The 13,007-nt window shown below is 43.8% G+C and overlaps 1 protein-coding gene across 12 annotated transcripts in view; it reads left to right on the top strand.

The window, feature by feature from the left end:
• Positions 1-13,007, top strand: part of LOC106599757 (adhesion G protein-coupled receptor L2) — a 126,082-nt gene that overhangs the window by 65,937 nt on the left and 47,138 nt on the right. The gene's annotated exons all lie outside the window — the stretch shown is intronic.

Here is a 13,007-nt window from a genome sequence, read left to right as displayed (position 1 = left end):
ACGGCCCCTCATTTACCCGAGATTGAGACAATCTCCATCATTTTGTGGGGGTTGGTGTTAAAACCCAGAGTTAAGGTACCGTGTGACTAGGTGGCGGTAATGCCGGTAAATCATGGCCCGGATGACAAGGTTGGAATAGTGACTTGAGCGCTGTTGAAGAGAAAAAAAAATAGAAAGGACCATCCGCCGAAATTGATATCTATTAGACGGTGTAGGGTTTTAAATGAATCTGTGAAGTGTCTGAGGAGAGACAGACGTGCGTGTCATCAGACAGGGCTCTTACATCACGCTGTGTGATAATGGGCGTAATTACCTGCCTGTAGCCTCCTTATCCCTAAAAACTAGGCTAAGTCCCCACTAACGCACTGCACTCGACAAGGAACTATCAACTCTATACCATGCTGGCGTGACGTCGGGATGCAGCTTCCTCCTTATCACTGAGAGCTCGGCTAAGTCCCCGCTAACGCACTGTGTAAGTCACCGTGGGGGGGGAACATGCTACCACGCTGACGTCGGGGGGGTTCAAGTTGGAGTAAAACGATATTGAAAACGAAGTGATATTCGGTTAGTGAGGGTCCCAGGCTAGATTAACGTTAAGATTGTGAAATCTGATCCCCGACCTCTTGTGTCCAAGGGCAACGTATCCGCGGACACGCTGACCACCTGTCAACACGTCTGTTTGTTTTCCCTTTGCTCCCTCTACATGTATATCTGCCCAGCAGACAGACAGACAGACAGACAGACAGACAGACAGACAGACAGACAGACAGACAGACAGACAGACAGACAGACAGACAGACAGACAGACAGACGGTGGCCGTGAGCTCTTGACATGAAGGTCAGAGGTTGAGTCTCTCTGTGTGCCCAACCCAACCAAAGCACTCAATTAAGTAGACTGTGTAGAATGGAACAGAATAAATACTAGAACTCTAATGAGCTAGTTCTCCATGGCCGAACTGGCATGTATGCACATGCAAATGGCCCATTTTGGATGCTCAGGTTAAGATGAATGTAAACTACCCTCAATGTCTTATAACAGCCACACGGAAAAAGAGAAGAGGAGTCCGCATGGCAGTGCATTTCCAATCAAGGGGCTTCACAGTGTTCTGTTATCACAGCTAATGCTACAGCAAATGCAAAGACCAGAGAGCCAGACGCACAAACAAACTCGCTGGCTCAGCTGCATGCGATAGACGTAATGATGAGAACAACCACACAGTACCTACACAGTTGTTGATTATTTGACCCTATTTAGTTTAAGACTCCTTGTTCGAGCTACAGTTCTGCTACTGGAATTGAAACGTATATATTTGCATTTATAACTGGCCTCTGCATATCAATAAGTGGTAGTGGTTAGAGCATTAGTGGTTAGAGCATTGGACTAGTAACCGGAAGTTTGTAAGCTCGAATCCCCGAGCTGACAAGGTAAAAATCGGTTGTTCTGCCCCTGAACAAGGCAGTTAACCCACTGTTCCTAGGCCGTCATTGAAAATAAGAGTTTGTTCTTAACTGATTTGCCTAGTTAAATAAAGGTACATTTTTAAAAAGTGTAATTTTATGAAACCATTGAACTGCTCATAGAGGAATGCAGATAGAGAAGCAAGGCTATGCCAGCTGCAAGATTCCACTAGGCTTTTGTGAATGGCACAGGTAGGCACATGAAAGTAAATGGTTCATGTTTAGTACAGAGAGGAATTAAACAACCTGTTCTGCAGAGTGATTGTGTGGTGCTAAAAGAACGACTCTCTCACTGATACCAACAAGCACTTGAGGTGCAGAGAGAGAACTAATTGTGTCCATTAAAGGAAAAATCCACAAATTACTATAATTTACTGTGTTAAATAACACTGTGAACAAGTGTTTCATTTTGTCGTTATAATAAGGTTGATAGCAACATGTGATTGTTGTGGAAGTCAGTTGCAGCTCAAGTCGACTACAAAACCCACAATGCAATGATCTTTCTACGGGCTGGCCGTGTAGCTAGGGGATACCTTGCATTCAACCAAAATGTGTCTTCCGCTTTTAACCCAAGCCCTCTGAATCAGAGAGGTGTGGGAGGCATGTCTTAATCGATGTCATTGGCGCCCGGGGAGCAGTTGTTGGGGGTTAACTACCTTGCTCAAGGGCAGAACGGTAGATTGTTCCATCTTGCTTATTTAAACCAGCGACCTTTCGGTTAATGGCCTATTGCTGTTAACCACTAAGCTACCTGCCGCTCTAGCAAACATAGCTTCACACAATAATACGAAAGTCAATATCAGCATGTGAAGTAGCTAGTTCGCTGTAAAATCGCCTAAACAAACTGCGCTATCAATTTAGTAGTCTACAATCTCACCATGTTCAACCTGCAGATCGATGTGCCTTGCAGAGTGAAGTCTGACATTGGCAACGGCAATGCAATGCACCCTGGACTGAAGAGGCAGACTAATAGGAGAAATATAGTGGACCCTCTGTTAAATTACACATTTATCGAGGTAGGAATATCGCAAAACTATGATCAACGGCTCATTTAAGAGAAGACAACCTCCCACGTAATGACATCGGCCAGTATTGAAATCTGACATGTATGATAGATGTGATAGGTGATTTAAAAGTCATATTCATATTAACTTCTAGTGCAGTGAGAGAAGATTTATTGTAATGCTACATCATACCAGCTGAATTTCTCCCTGCTTGAACAGCAATAGCTCAGATGTACATGAAAACATTAAATTAACCTGGGAATTGATATAACCCAGAGATTAAAAAAAAAACGATATAAAATTCAAAATGGATGTATCTTTCCATATAAACAGTTGAAGTCGGAAGTTTACATTTTTTTTTTTTTTGTAAATGAGAACTTGTTCTCAACTTGCCGACCTGGTTAAATAAAGGTGAAATACAAATAAATAAAAAACATACACCTTAGCCAAATACATTTAAACTCAGTTTTTCACAATTCCTGACATTTCACCCAAGTATAAATTCCCTGCCTTAGGTCAGTTAGGATCACCACTTTATTTTAAGAATGTGAAATGTCAGAATAATAGGAGAGAGAATGATTTATTTCAGGTTAGATTTTTTTCATCACATTCCCAGTGGGTCAGTTTACAGTTTGCATACACTCAAATAGCATTTGGTAGCATTGCCTTTAAATTGTTTAACTTGGGTCAAATGTTTCGGGTAGCCTTCCACAAGCTTCCCACAATGAGTTTTGGCCCATTCCTCCTGACAGAGCTGGTGTAACTGAGTCAGGTTTGTAGGCCTCCTTGCTCACACACACTTTTTCAGTTCTGCCCACAGATTTTCTATAGGATTGAGGTCAGGGCTTTGTGACGATCACTCCAATACCTTGACTTTGTTGTCCTTAAGCCATTTTGCCACAACTTTGGAAGTATGCTTTCTGTTTAAAGGCACAGTCAACTTAGTGTATGTAAACTTCTGACCCACTGGAATTGTGATACAGTGAATTATAAGTGAAATAATCTGTCTGTAAACAATTGTTGGAAAAATGATCTGTATCATGCACAAACTAGATGTCCTAACCGACTTGCCAAAACTATAGTTTGTTAACAAGAAATTTGTGGAATGGTTGAAAAACGAGTTTTAATGACTCCAACCTAAGTGTATGTAAACTTCCGACTTCAACTGTAGACACACCCTAAGTGTTTTAATAAAATCAACTATATGCATTGACCTTGTCTGATGCTTTCAGCACTGTATTTGATGAAATAAGACACAAAAGTAACTTCTATTGGCATTTCCAACTATGTAAAAAATAGCCTACATGAAACCAACAAATAAAAACATTGCAGCCTGCAGGTAGAAAATAAATATCCTATGAATCACATTGGCTATGCATGGCCTGTCTGCAATGAACTTAAAACATTGTATCAACTGTTGTCTTGGGTTTGGCCTGAAGCTTGCTCTAGCAAACTTGCCACATTGTATAGAATATCAATACGGAACTGGTTAGATGACGCGGATGCTAAGCTACAGGACTGTTTTGCTAGCACAGACTGGAATATGTTCTGGGATTCATCCAATGGCATTGAGGAATACACTACCTCAGTCATTGGCTTCATCAATAAGTGCATCGATGACATCGATGTACGTACATATCCTAACCAGAAGCCATGGATTACAGGCAACATCCGCATCGAGCTAAAGGCTAGATCTGCCGCTTTCAAGGAGCGGGAGACTATTCGCTTAGAAGAAATCCCGCTATGCCCTCAGACGAACCATCAAACAAGCAAAGCGTCAATACAGGATTAAATCCTACTACACTGGCTCTGACGCTCGTCAGATGTGGCAGGGCTTGAAAACTATTACGGACTACAATGGGAAACCCAGACGCGAGCTGCCCAGTGACGCGAGCCTACCAGACGAGGTAAATGCCTTTTATGCTTGCTTAGAGGCAAGCACCACTGAAGCATGCACAAGAGCACCAGCTGTTCTGGATGACTGTATGATAACGCTCTCGGTAGCCGATGTGAACAAAACCTTTAAACAGGTCAACATTCACAAAGCCACTGGGTAAGACGGATTTCCAGGACGTGTACTCAAACCATGCGTGGACCAACTGTTAAGTGTCTTCACTGACATTTTCAACCTCTCTCTGACTGAGTCTGTAATACCTACATGTTTCAAGCAGACCACCATAGTCCCTGTGCCCAAGGAAGCGAAGGTAACCTGCCTAAATGATTACTTTCAAAGCATGAAGTGCTTTGAAAGGCTGGTCATGGCTCACATCAACAGCATCCTTCTGGACACCCTAGACCCACTCCAATTCGCATACCGCCCCAACAGATCCACAGATGACGCAATCTCAATCGCACTCCACACGGCCCTTTCTCACCTGGACAAAAGGAACACCTGTGTGAGAATGATGTTTATCGACTACAACTCAGCGTTCAACACCATAGTGCCCACGAAGCTCATCACTAAGCTAAGGACTCTGAGACTAAACACTTCCCTCTGCAACTGGATCCTGGACTTCCTGACGGGCCGCCCCCAGGTGGTAAGAGTAGGCAACAATACGTCTGCCACGCTGATCCTTAACACTGGGGCCCCTCAGGGGTGTGTACTTAGTCCCCTCCTGTATTCCCTATTCACCCACGACTGGGTGGCCAAAGACGACTCCAACACCATCATTAAGTTTGCTGACGACACAACAGTGGTAGGCCTGATCACCGACAACGATGAGACGTCCTATAGGGAGGAGGTTAGAGAACTGGCAGTGTGGTGCCAGGACAACAACCTCTACCTCAATGTGAGACAAAAAAAGCTGATCGTGGACTACAGAAAAAGGCGGGCCGAACAGGCCCCCATTAACATTGACGGGGCTGTAGTGGAGCGGGTCGAGAGTTTCAAGTTTCTTGGTGTCCACATCACCATCGAACCATCATGGTCCAAACATGCCAAGACAGTCGTGAAGAGGGCACGACAAAACCTTTTCCCCCTCAGGAGACTGAAAAGCTTCTACCCCAAGCCATTAGACTGCTGAACAATTCATAAAAATCGTCCCCCCCCCCTCCTTGTACACTGCTGCTACTCGCTGTTTGTTTGTTACCTATGCATAGTCACTTCGCCCCCACCTACATGTAAATGCACTACTGTGATATACATCGTATATGCAAAAGTATGTGGACAGCCCTTCAAATTAGTGGATTTAGCTATTTCAGCCACACCTGTTGCTGAGATTTTTATCCAACATTGGCAGTAGAATGGCCTTACTGAAGAGCTCAGTGACTTTCAACGTGGCACTATCATAGGATGCCACGTTTCCAACAAGTCAGTTTGAACTATTTCTGCCCTGCTAGACCTGCCCGGGTCAACTGTAAGTGCTGTTATTGTGAAGTGGAAACGTCTAAGAGCAACAACGGCTCAGCCGCATAGTGGTAGGCCACGCAAGCTCACAGAACGGGACCGCGTAGCGCGTAAAAATAATCTATTCTCAGTTGCAACACTCACTACCAAGTTCCAAACTACACACTGGAAGCAATGTTAGTCGGGAGCTTCATGAAATGGGTTTCCATGGCCGAGCAGCCGCACACAAGCCTAAGATCACCATGCGCAATGCCAAGCGTTGGCTGGAGTGGTGTAAAGCTTGCCGTCATTGGACTCTGGAGCAGTGGAAATGCGTTCTCTGGAGTGATGAATCACGCTTCACCATCAGGCAGTCCCACGGACAAATCTGGGTTTGGCGGATGCCAGGAGAGTGGAGGCTGTTATAGCAGCAAAGGGGGGAACCAACTGTATATTAATGCCCATGGTTTTGTAATGAGATGTTCGACGAGCAGGTGCCCACATTCTTTTGGTCATGTAGCGTATGTAATGGGGAACTAACAATGAAAGGCAAACAATTCACACGATGAATTATGAAACAATGAATGTGCACAAATTGGCAGGAGGGAGCGTATTATGGAGCGAGATATGCATTGTGCATCTTAGCCACACTCCCCTTCTTCTTAGACTGTGCCATCCCCACGGCCTCCGCAATGGATTAGTCTCAGCCTCCGCAATGGATTAGTTCACTGAGATGGGCGCGAATAAGACAGGTGTCTTTTGCCATTAAAAAAATATAGATATATTTGCTACTGCTCGACCAAACGATTGACCAGTCGACTAATTGGCGTCAGCCCTATTTAAGATTCATGGGGCCCCACGTAAAAGTTGTCAGTTGAACCGAATCACTACGATTCTCTCCTTTACCGAGATCTGTAGTCAGTATATTACCACGACTGTGCCTTCTCCTACTATGCCAACAACCTTTGCATCCACCCTTTTTGAAAAGCTCATCCTGCGGGAGCCAGGTAAAGCCGATTTATATATCTATATTAGGTGTTTTAGGGGATAAGACAGAAACCAAAACAAATGGACCTGAATGTTTCCAAATGTATATTTTGTGTGCATATATAACTGTGTTTGTTACCTGTATAATTCCTCAGATATATTCAAAACTCCAAGGATTCATTTGAATTTGCTACAGGGGTATGAGTTTCAGAACACATACATGTGTTGAAGAGTGAAACTCCTCTAATGCTTTCCGAACACACAAGACACCAGTGATCAAGACGTTAATAGTCCACCTCCTTAGAAGGCTGACTATTTAAGAGATCGTACTGCTCCAACGTGACAATAAAATGTGCCCCTAAGTGCCACCCTTTACAAAATGTGTAGGGACAAACTTGCAAGGGTATTGTCTGAGATTCCTCAAAGACATCGACTCGGGACTTGGTCTAATTAATTCCAAAGGCTAATCAGGGGAGCCAATAATTGCCAGGAGCATTTCAAAGTAATGAGGGGAGAAGGGAGAAAATGTATTTGCCTTCGAGGTAGCATTGATCTGAGGAGTAAAAAAGAGGAGTGTTAAATGAATGCCTTCACAGAGAGGAACAGGGCCAATGGAGAACTGTGGGGTTTAGCCACATGGAGAGATCCAAAAACCCAAGGAGAAGAAAGGCACAGCTGAGTCGCCGACCATGCCACTGCATTCATGGAAAAGGCTAGTTAGTGAGATTATAATCGACTAGATCTCCTTCTGCCTCACAAAACGTGCTGATGTCATAAAGCGCCTCGTCTTGCCTCGCTCTATCGACGTTCTGCTCATTCAATCTGGCTGCTTATAAAACTCAGTTATGCATATTTATTTGAATGCTTTTTAAACTTTGCGTCGACGTGTAGCACGATGAAGAAGCACTTGCTGGGCTCATTAATAAATTGTATCGTGACTGACACACAGTGAGGCTTTTGGGATTGGGCTTTATACTCTTTGAAGCAGAGAAACAAAGGGAATATTTACCAGATCACGTGGGTTGGTCCTTGCCGCTTAGTGGATCAGAAGGAATTAACACATCAGCAAGGAGAGTCATGCAGACCGGAGTCAAGGGTGTGTGTGTGTGTGTGTGTGTGTGTGTGTGTGTGTGTGTGTGTGTGTGTGTGTGTGTGTGTGTGTGTGTGTGTGTGTGTGTGTGTGTGTGTGTGTGTGTGTGTGTGTGTGTGTGTGTGTGTGTGTGTGTGTGTGTGTGTGTGTGTGTGTGTGTGTGTGTGTGTGTCAGAGGTCAAGGTGCCAGGCGGATAGTTGGAACGACTCCATTTGTTCCTCTTGTTGCCATGGCACAAGTCTTCATGAGTCTGACTTCCTGATTGGGGGATTGGAATATGTGACTTAAAGTGGACATTTTAAAGAACTGGAAGAGAGAGTGTTCATAGCTGTACAGTATATTTTGTGCTAGCTACCTTTCTCTCTCAAAGTGGCTCCATGGCCTGGTGTCCCTACCGTAGGTATGAGGTGGCCCCAGTCTTCAGTTTCAGCTCTCGTAAATCAGATCACATTGATCCAAATCCTGTCTGGCTGGCAGTGGCAGGGCTTTTTCTGTCTCTTGATCTTTAAGAACAACTGTCAATAACGCCCACCGCAATGCCACAGCAATGCTTGATGTGGTAATCGCCCTAGTCCAGTAAATACAGGTAATAAGCACACATTAGGAGGAAAACAAACTACGCCTTTTCAGTTATTTACTTCATCCACTGTGTGATTTTTTCTGCCAGAATGACCCATGAGTTATTCCAAATTGTACTAAAGGCAAAGCCAGGAAAAACCTGTCTTCCCAGGGCAGAAAGGGCTATGTGACCTGAGGGTTCACTTAGACCCATTACGGGAGCTACTAGCTACACAGAACTGATGTTCACGTCAGCGCGTCACACAGGCTCAAGCAGAGCAGGATGAGACTGCATAAAAACAAGCGAATGTAATATTCATGTTTTCTGGGTTTTGTTGTTTCTCTCTATCATTAGCTACTGGTCTGGCGTAGGGATCTTCAAAAAAGCAACACCACAGTTGTGGCTCACCAGTATTGCTGTTTACTCCCTTTTTAAGTTTGAGATATTCAGAGAGAGAGGGAGACTGTCTGGCTGACTGGAAATGGCTAAGCTTAAAACGCACAGATGCACACACACACACACACACACACGTTAACACTCGCAGACACACATACATTCTCACACACACACACGCCCACACACTCACTCACCCTCACACCATTCGTTATTCATGGCGTTGCAGTGTAGGCTGGTGGTGCGTTGGTTGTGTCGTGTCCAACAGTTTGGTACAGGCTGTTTTGGCCTCTTATTGCAGTCCTCATAGATGGCCAGATTCACACTTTGAAAAACACTGTGTGAATTAAGAAACACCGCCACAAAGTTTTGGAGGATTCTGACATTTGGAAGTTCATTGAGACTTTGCTTAATTATTGAATCTATTGTGACGCCGATGTAGTGGCACTCAGTATTTGACATTTTCATTCAGTCGATCGACTATTTAATCAACCCTTTCGTTTCAACAATCATTGATTTCAAAACAAACCTTGAATTGTCGTAAAGACCGAAATAGCTACTTTCTGCAGAGAGAGAGAGGAGAGTCACAAGACGTTTGTTTCTTCCGTGCCACAGACACACTGATGGCCCGTTATTATGTTGTTTCCCTGTCAAACTTTCTTAAATAACCTTTTTATGTCGTTTTCTCAATTCTTCAGAGATAATGGCAAACGTGTCCTTTCCAGAGCCATGAGAAATCTGGCTTTTCTGGAGTTGGGACTTGGTCTTCAAACAATAGGGCTAGCTTAGACAAACAGCATACACTAGCTGTGCCTCTGATCATCTTGTTAGTATTTCATTTTTGGAAAGTAAGAAAAGTGCCCTGCGGTGATGTTAAAATATAGAACTCTAACTTCATCTTTATTTATCATTAGTGGAAAGTATTGCTTAACCCTTTCCTCACTCCCTTGAAGTGCCCCATTACTTGCTGCCGATTGTGTATAGTTCATTCTATTTAGTTTTTGCAAGTTCCGACATTTTTTTTGTGGACAGTGTTGCCTAACCCTTTATTTGCTTTCTCAATGGCCCCCATTCCACTGCTGTCGATTCCATTATATCTAGTTCATTCTATTCGGTTTTCAAAAGTTCCCAAAATTCCCGACACCGTGCATTTTTCAGAGTGCTACTCAACCTCTGAGCACCTCATGTTATTTATAACAGACATCACTCAACATATGCCACCCAGAGTGTCCTAGCCGTCTGCCTCCCCACCCAGAGGGACTTTAACTAGCTCTTGAGTGAAATGACAGCTAATTGAGGTGGCCCCTCTCTGGCCTGAGTGCTAGCAGAGGACACACAGCTTTCAACCACCATCTGTGAAATGACTCGTCATAATCAAAAGAAAATGATAGAGTGCGGGAGGGCGGTGGATGGAGACATCAAGAGAAATGTAACAGGAAGATGGTCCTCTTTGACAAGTGGTTTAGATTTGGTATATTTATCTTATTTGTTTATTTATTTATCTGTCGCTGTAGAGAGGAAGCGGCCGCGAGGTCAAGTTCGGGCACTAGTAAACTACAACTAGACCAGAATTCCAGCGCTCATCAGTAGCTATGATAGTCTCCTTCGAATAGTGACTCTGGTATGAGGGTTTTTCTCTCAGTATGGTGTTTTGTAGATTCCCTTTAAGTCTTTATTCTCTCACAGCCTCTTGCCTGTCCACAGGGAGAGAGAACACCACCACACAACCCGCTGCGGCATGAATGTCAAATATTCATAAGAGACCTCCTCTCAACATCTGTTCACACAACAATGAACTGGACATATGTCAGACGCTCATTTGCATCCACGCTCAGTGCTCAGAAACGTGAGTGAGTGAGTAGCTGACCGACAGATGGACGCACAATGAAGGAATGAGTACAGCCCAATTAAACACTGCTCCTGCCAGGGGAGAGAAGGTCATTGAATGAAATGTCATAACACAACAACATTGCAACAAGGCTGGTTGATCCTGGCTGCCATTTTCTTTCATCCGAAATGTGTCGCTGTCTGGGCCACTTTTTTTCCCCTCCCCGTTTTTCTGAGAAGCGCGGCGTCCGGCTAGATTTAATGCTTTGTTGTTTATGCATTCTGAGGTCTTTCTCAAAAACCCTGTCATAAACACAGACAGACACAGACAGGGCTTTGTAATGAACTTCCAGATTTCACTGAAATGGAAACACAAAACAAAGACGACCAGTCTCCTGATGGTCTGATTAGCTCCAGAGCTCAGACTCTAAATGTGGGCATTCTCACCATTCAGGTCGGGAGGAAATGGAGATATGTGTTTGATGATGGGGTGTCAGATAGCATGATATTGCCTTTTCCCTGAAGCACCATGGGCCTCTGAAGACGGCACTGCGGGACTTTCACAGTAGCAGACCTCATTCTGGGAAGCTGCCTCTTATCAGCCCCAGCGATCGTGTGGCCGTGGAAATAATATAAGATCAGTAAGGCAAGAGGCAACCAGTGTAGTCATGCACACAGTCACTGTCTCACATACGCGGGTTGCAAGCATACCCAAGCATGCACAATAAACTGTTTTCTCTGTACTCTTTTTATATCTATTTTCCTATTTGCCTCTTTCATTCAAATATACATCTACTGTACATTCACAGTTCTGTGATCACACAAATGGGTAGAGACTGTAAAAAAGGCTACAGACTACACCTTCTTGGTTACTACACACACCTACACAGATGTTCTTTATAGCTGTGCATTGAATACAGGAGCAGAGCATTATCGCTGAGGTATGGTTTTTGCCCAGAGCATGGCAGTTTAGTTTCCTCACGCCGGCTTTATCAAAGAGAGAGATGAAACGGACAAGAAAAAAGTCAAATGCAGGCAGGCTTTGTCTTCCCTGTTGACATTTAATCAGCCACTCCCAGGACAGCCAGGCAGATGCTGCTACACTACCTGACCTCTCGTTATTTTGGGGATTGGGTAAAGATAAAAATAGCTGAGATAGCGTAGTGCTGGGGTCGCCCCTGGGTGCACGTTTTGGTTTTTGACCCAGCACTACACTTCTGATTCAAATAACCAAAGCTTGATGAGTTTGTTATTTGAATCAATTGTGTAGTTCCGGTGGGGCCCCAGGACCGATTTTTGTGAAACCTTGGTGTAGTGTTTGCAGGTTTCCTCCTCCTAACTTTGTGCTTTCTGTGCTGGAGCAGAAACAGAACAGAGGGAGGTGGAGTAATACCTGAGTGCTGCAGTAGACTCTTTGTCTCCAGGAATGTATAGGCGTCTCCAGTTGATGTGTAGAGTAGAGCAGCCATCCCTTCTAGAGGTCGACCGATTATGATTTTTCAACGCCGATACCGATGCCGATTGTTGGATGGCCAAAAGGGTTGATACCGATTAATCGGCCGATTTTTTTGAATTTTTTTCCCCCCTGTATTTATTTGTAGTAATGACAATTACAACAATACTGAATGAACACTTATTTTAACTAAATATAATACATCAATAAAATCTATTTAGCCTCAAATAAATAATGAAACGTGTTCAATTTGGTTTAAATAATGCAAAAACAAAGTGTTGGAGAAGAAAGTAAAAGTGCAATATGTGCCATGTAAGAAAGCTAACGTTTAAGTGCCTTGCTCAGAACATGAGAACATATGAAAGCTGGTGGTTCCTTTTAACATGAGTCTTCAATATTCCCAGGTAAGAAGTTTTAGGTTGTAGTTATTTTAGGAATTATAGGACTATTTCTCTTTATACGATTTGTATTTCATATACCTTTGACTGTTGGATGTTCTTATAGGCACTTTAGTATTGCCAGGTTAACAGTATAGCTTCCGTCCCTCTCCTCGCTCCTACCTTGGCTCGAACCAGGAACACATCGACAACAGCCACCCTCGAAGCGGTGTTACCCATGCAGAGCAAAGTGAACAACTACTCCAAGTCTCAGAGCGAGTGACGTTTGAAACGCTATTAGCGCACACCCGCTAACTAGCTAGCCATTTCACATCGGTTACACCAGCCTAATCTTGGGAGTTGATAGGCTTGAAGTCATAAACATGCTTGAAGCATTGCGAAGAGCTGCTGGCAAAATGCACGAAAGTGCTGTTTGAATGAATGCTTACGAGCCTGCTGGTGCCTACCACCGCTCAGTCAGACTGCTCTATCAAATCATAAACTTAATTATAATATAATAAACACACAGAAAT

The sequence above is a fragment of the Salmo salar genome, chromosome ssa03, assembly GCF_905237065.1.
Source record: "Salmo salar chromosome ssa03, Ssal_v3.1, whole genome shotgun sequence".
In the NCBI taxonomy this organism is placed as follows: Eukaryota; Metazoa; Chordata; class Actinopteri; order Salmoniformes; family Salmonidae; genus Salmo; species Salmo salar.
This window is presented reverse-complemented; position numbering and strand designations above follow the sequence as displayed.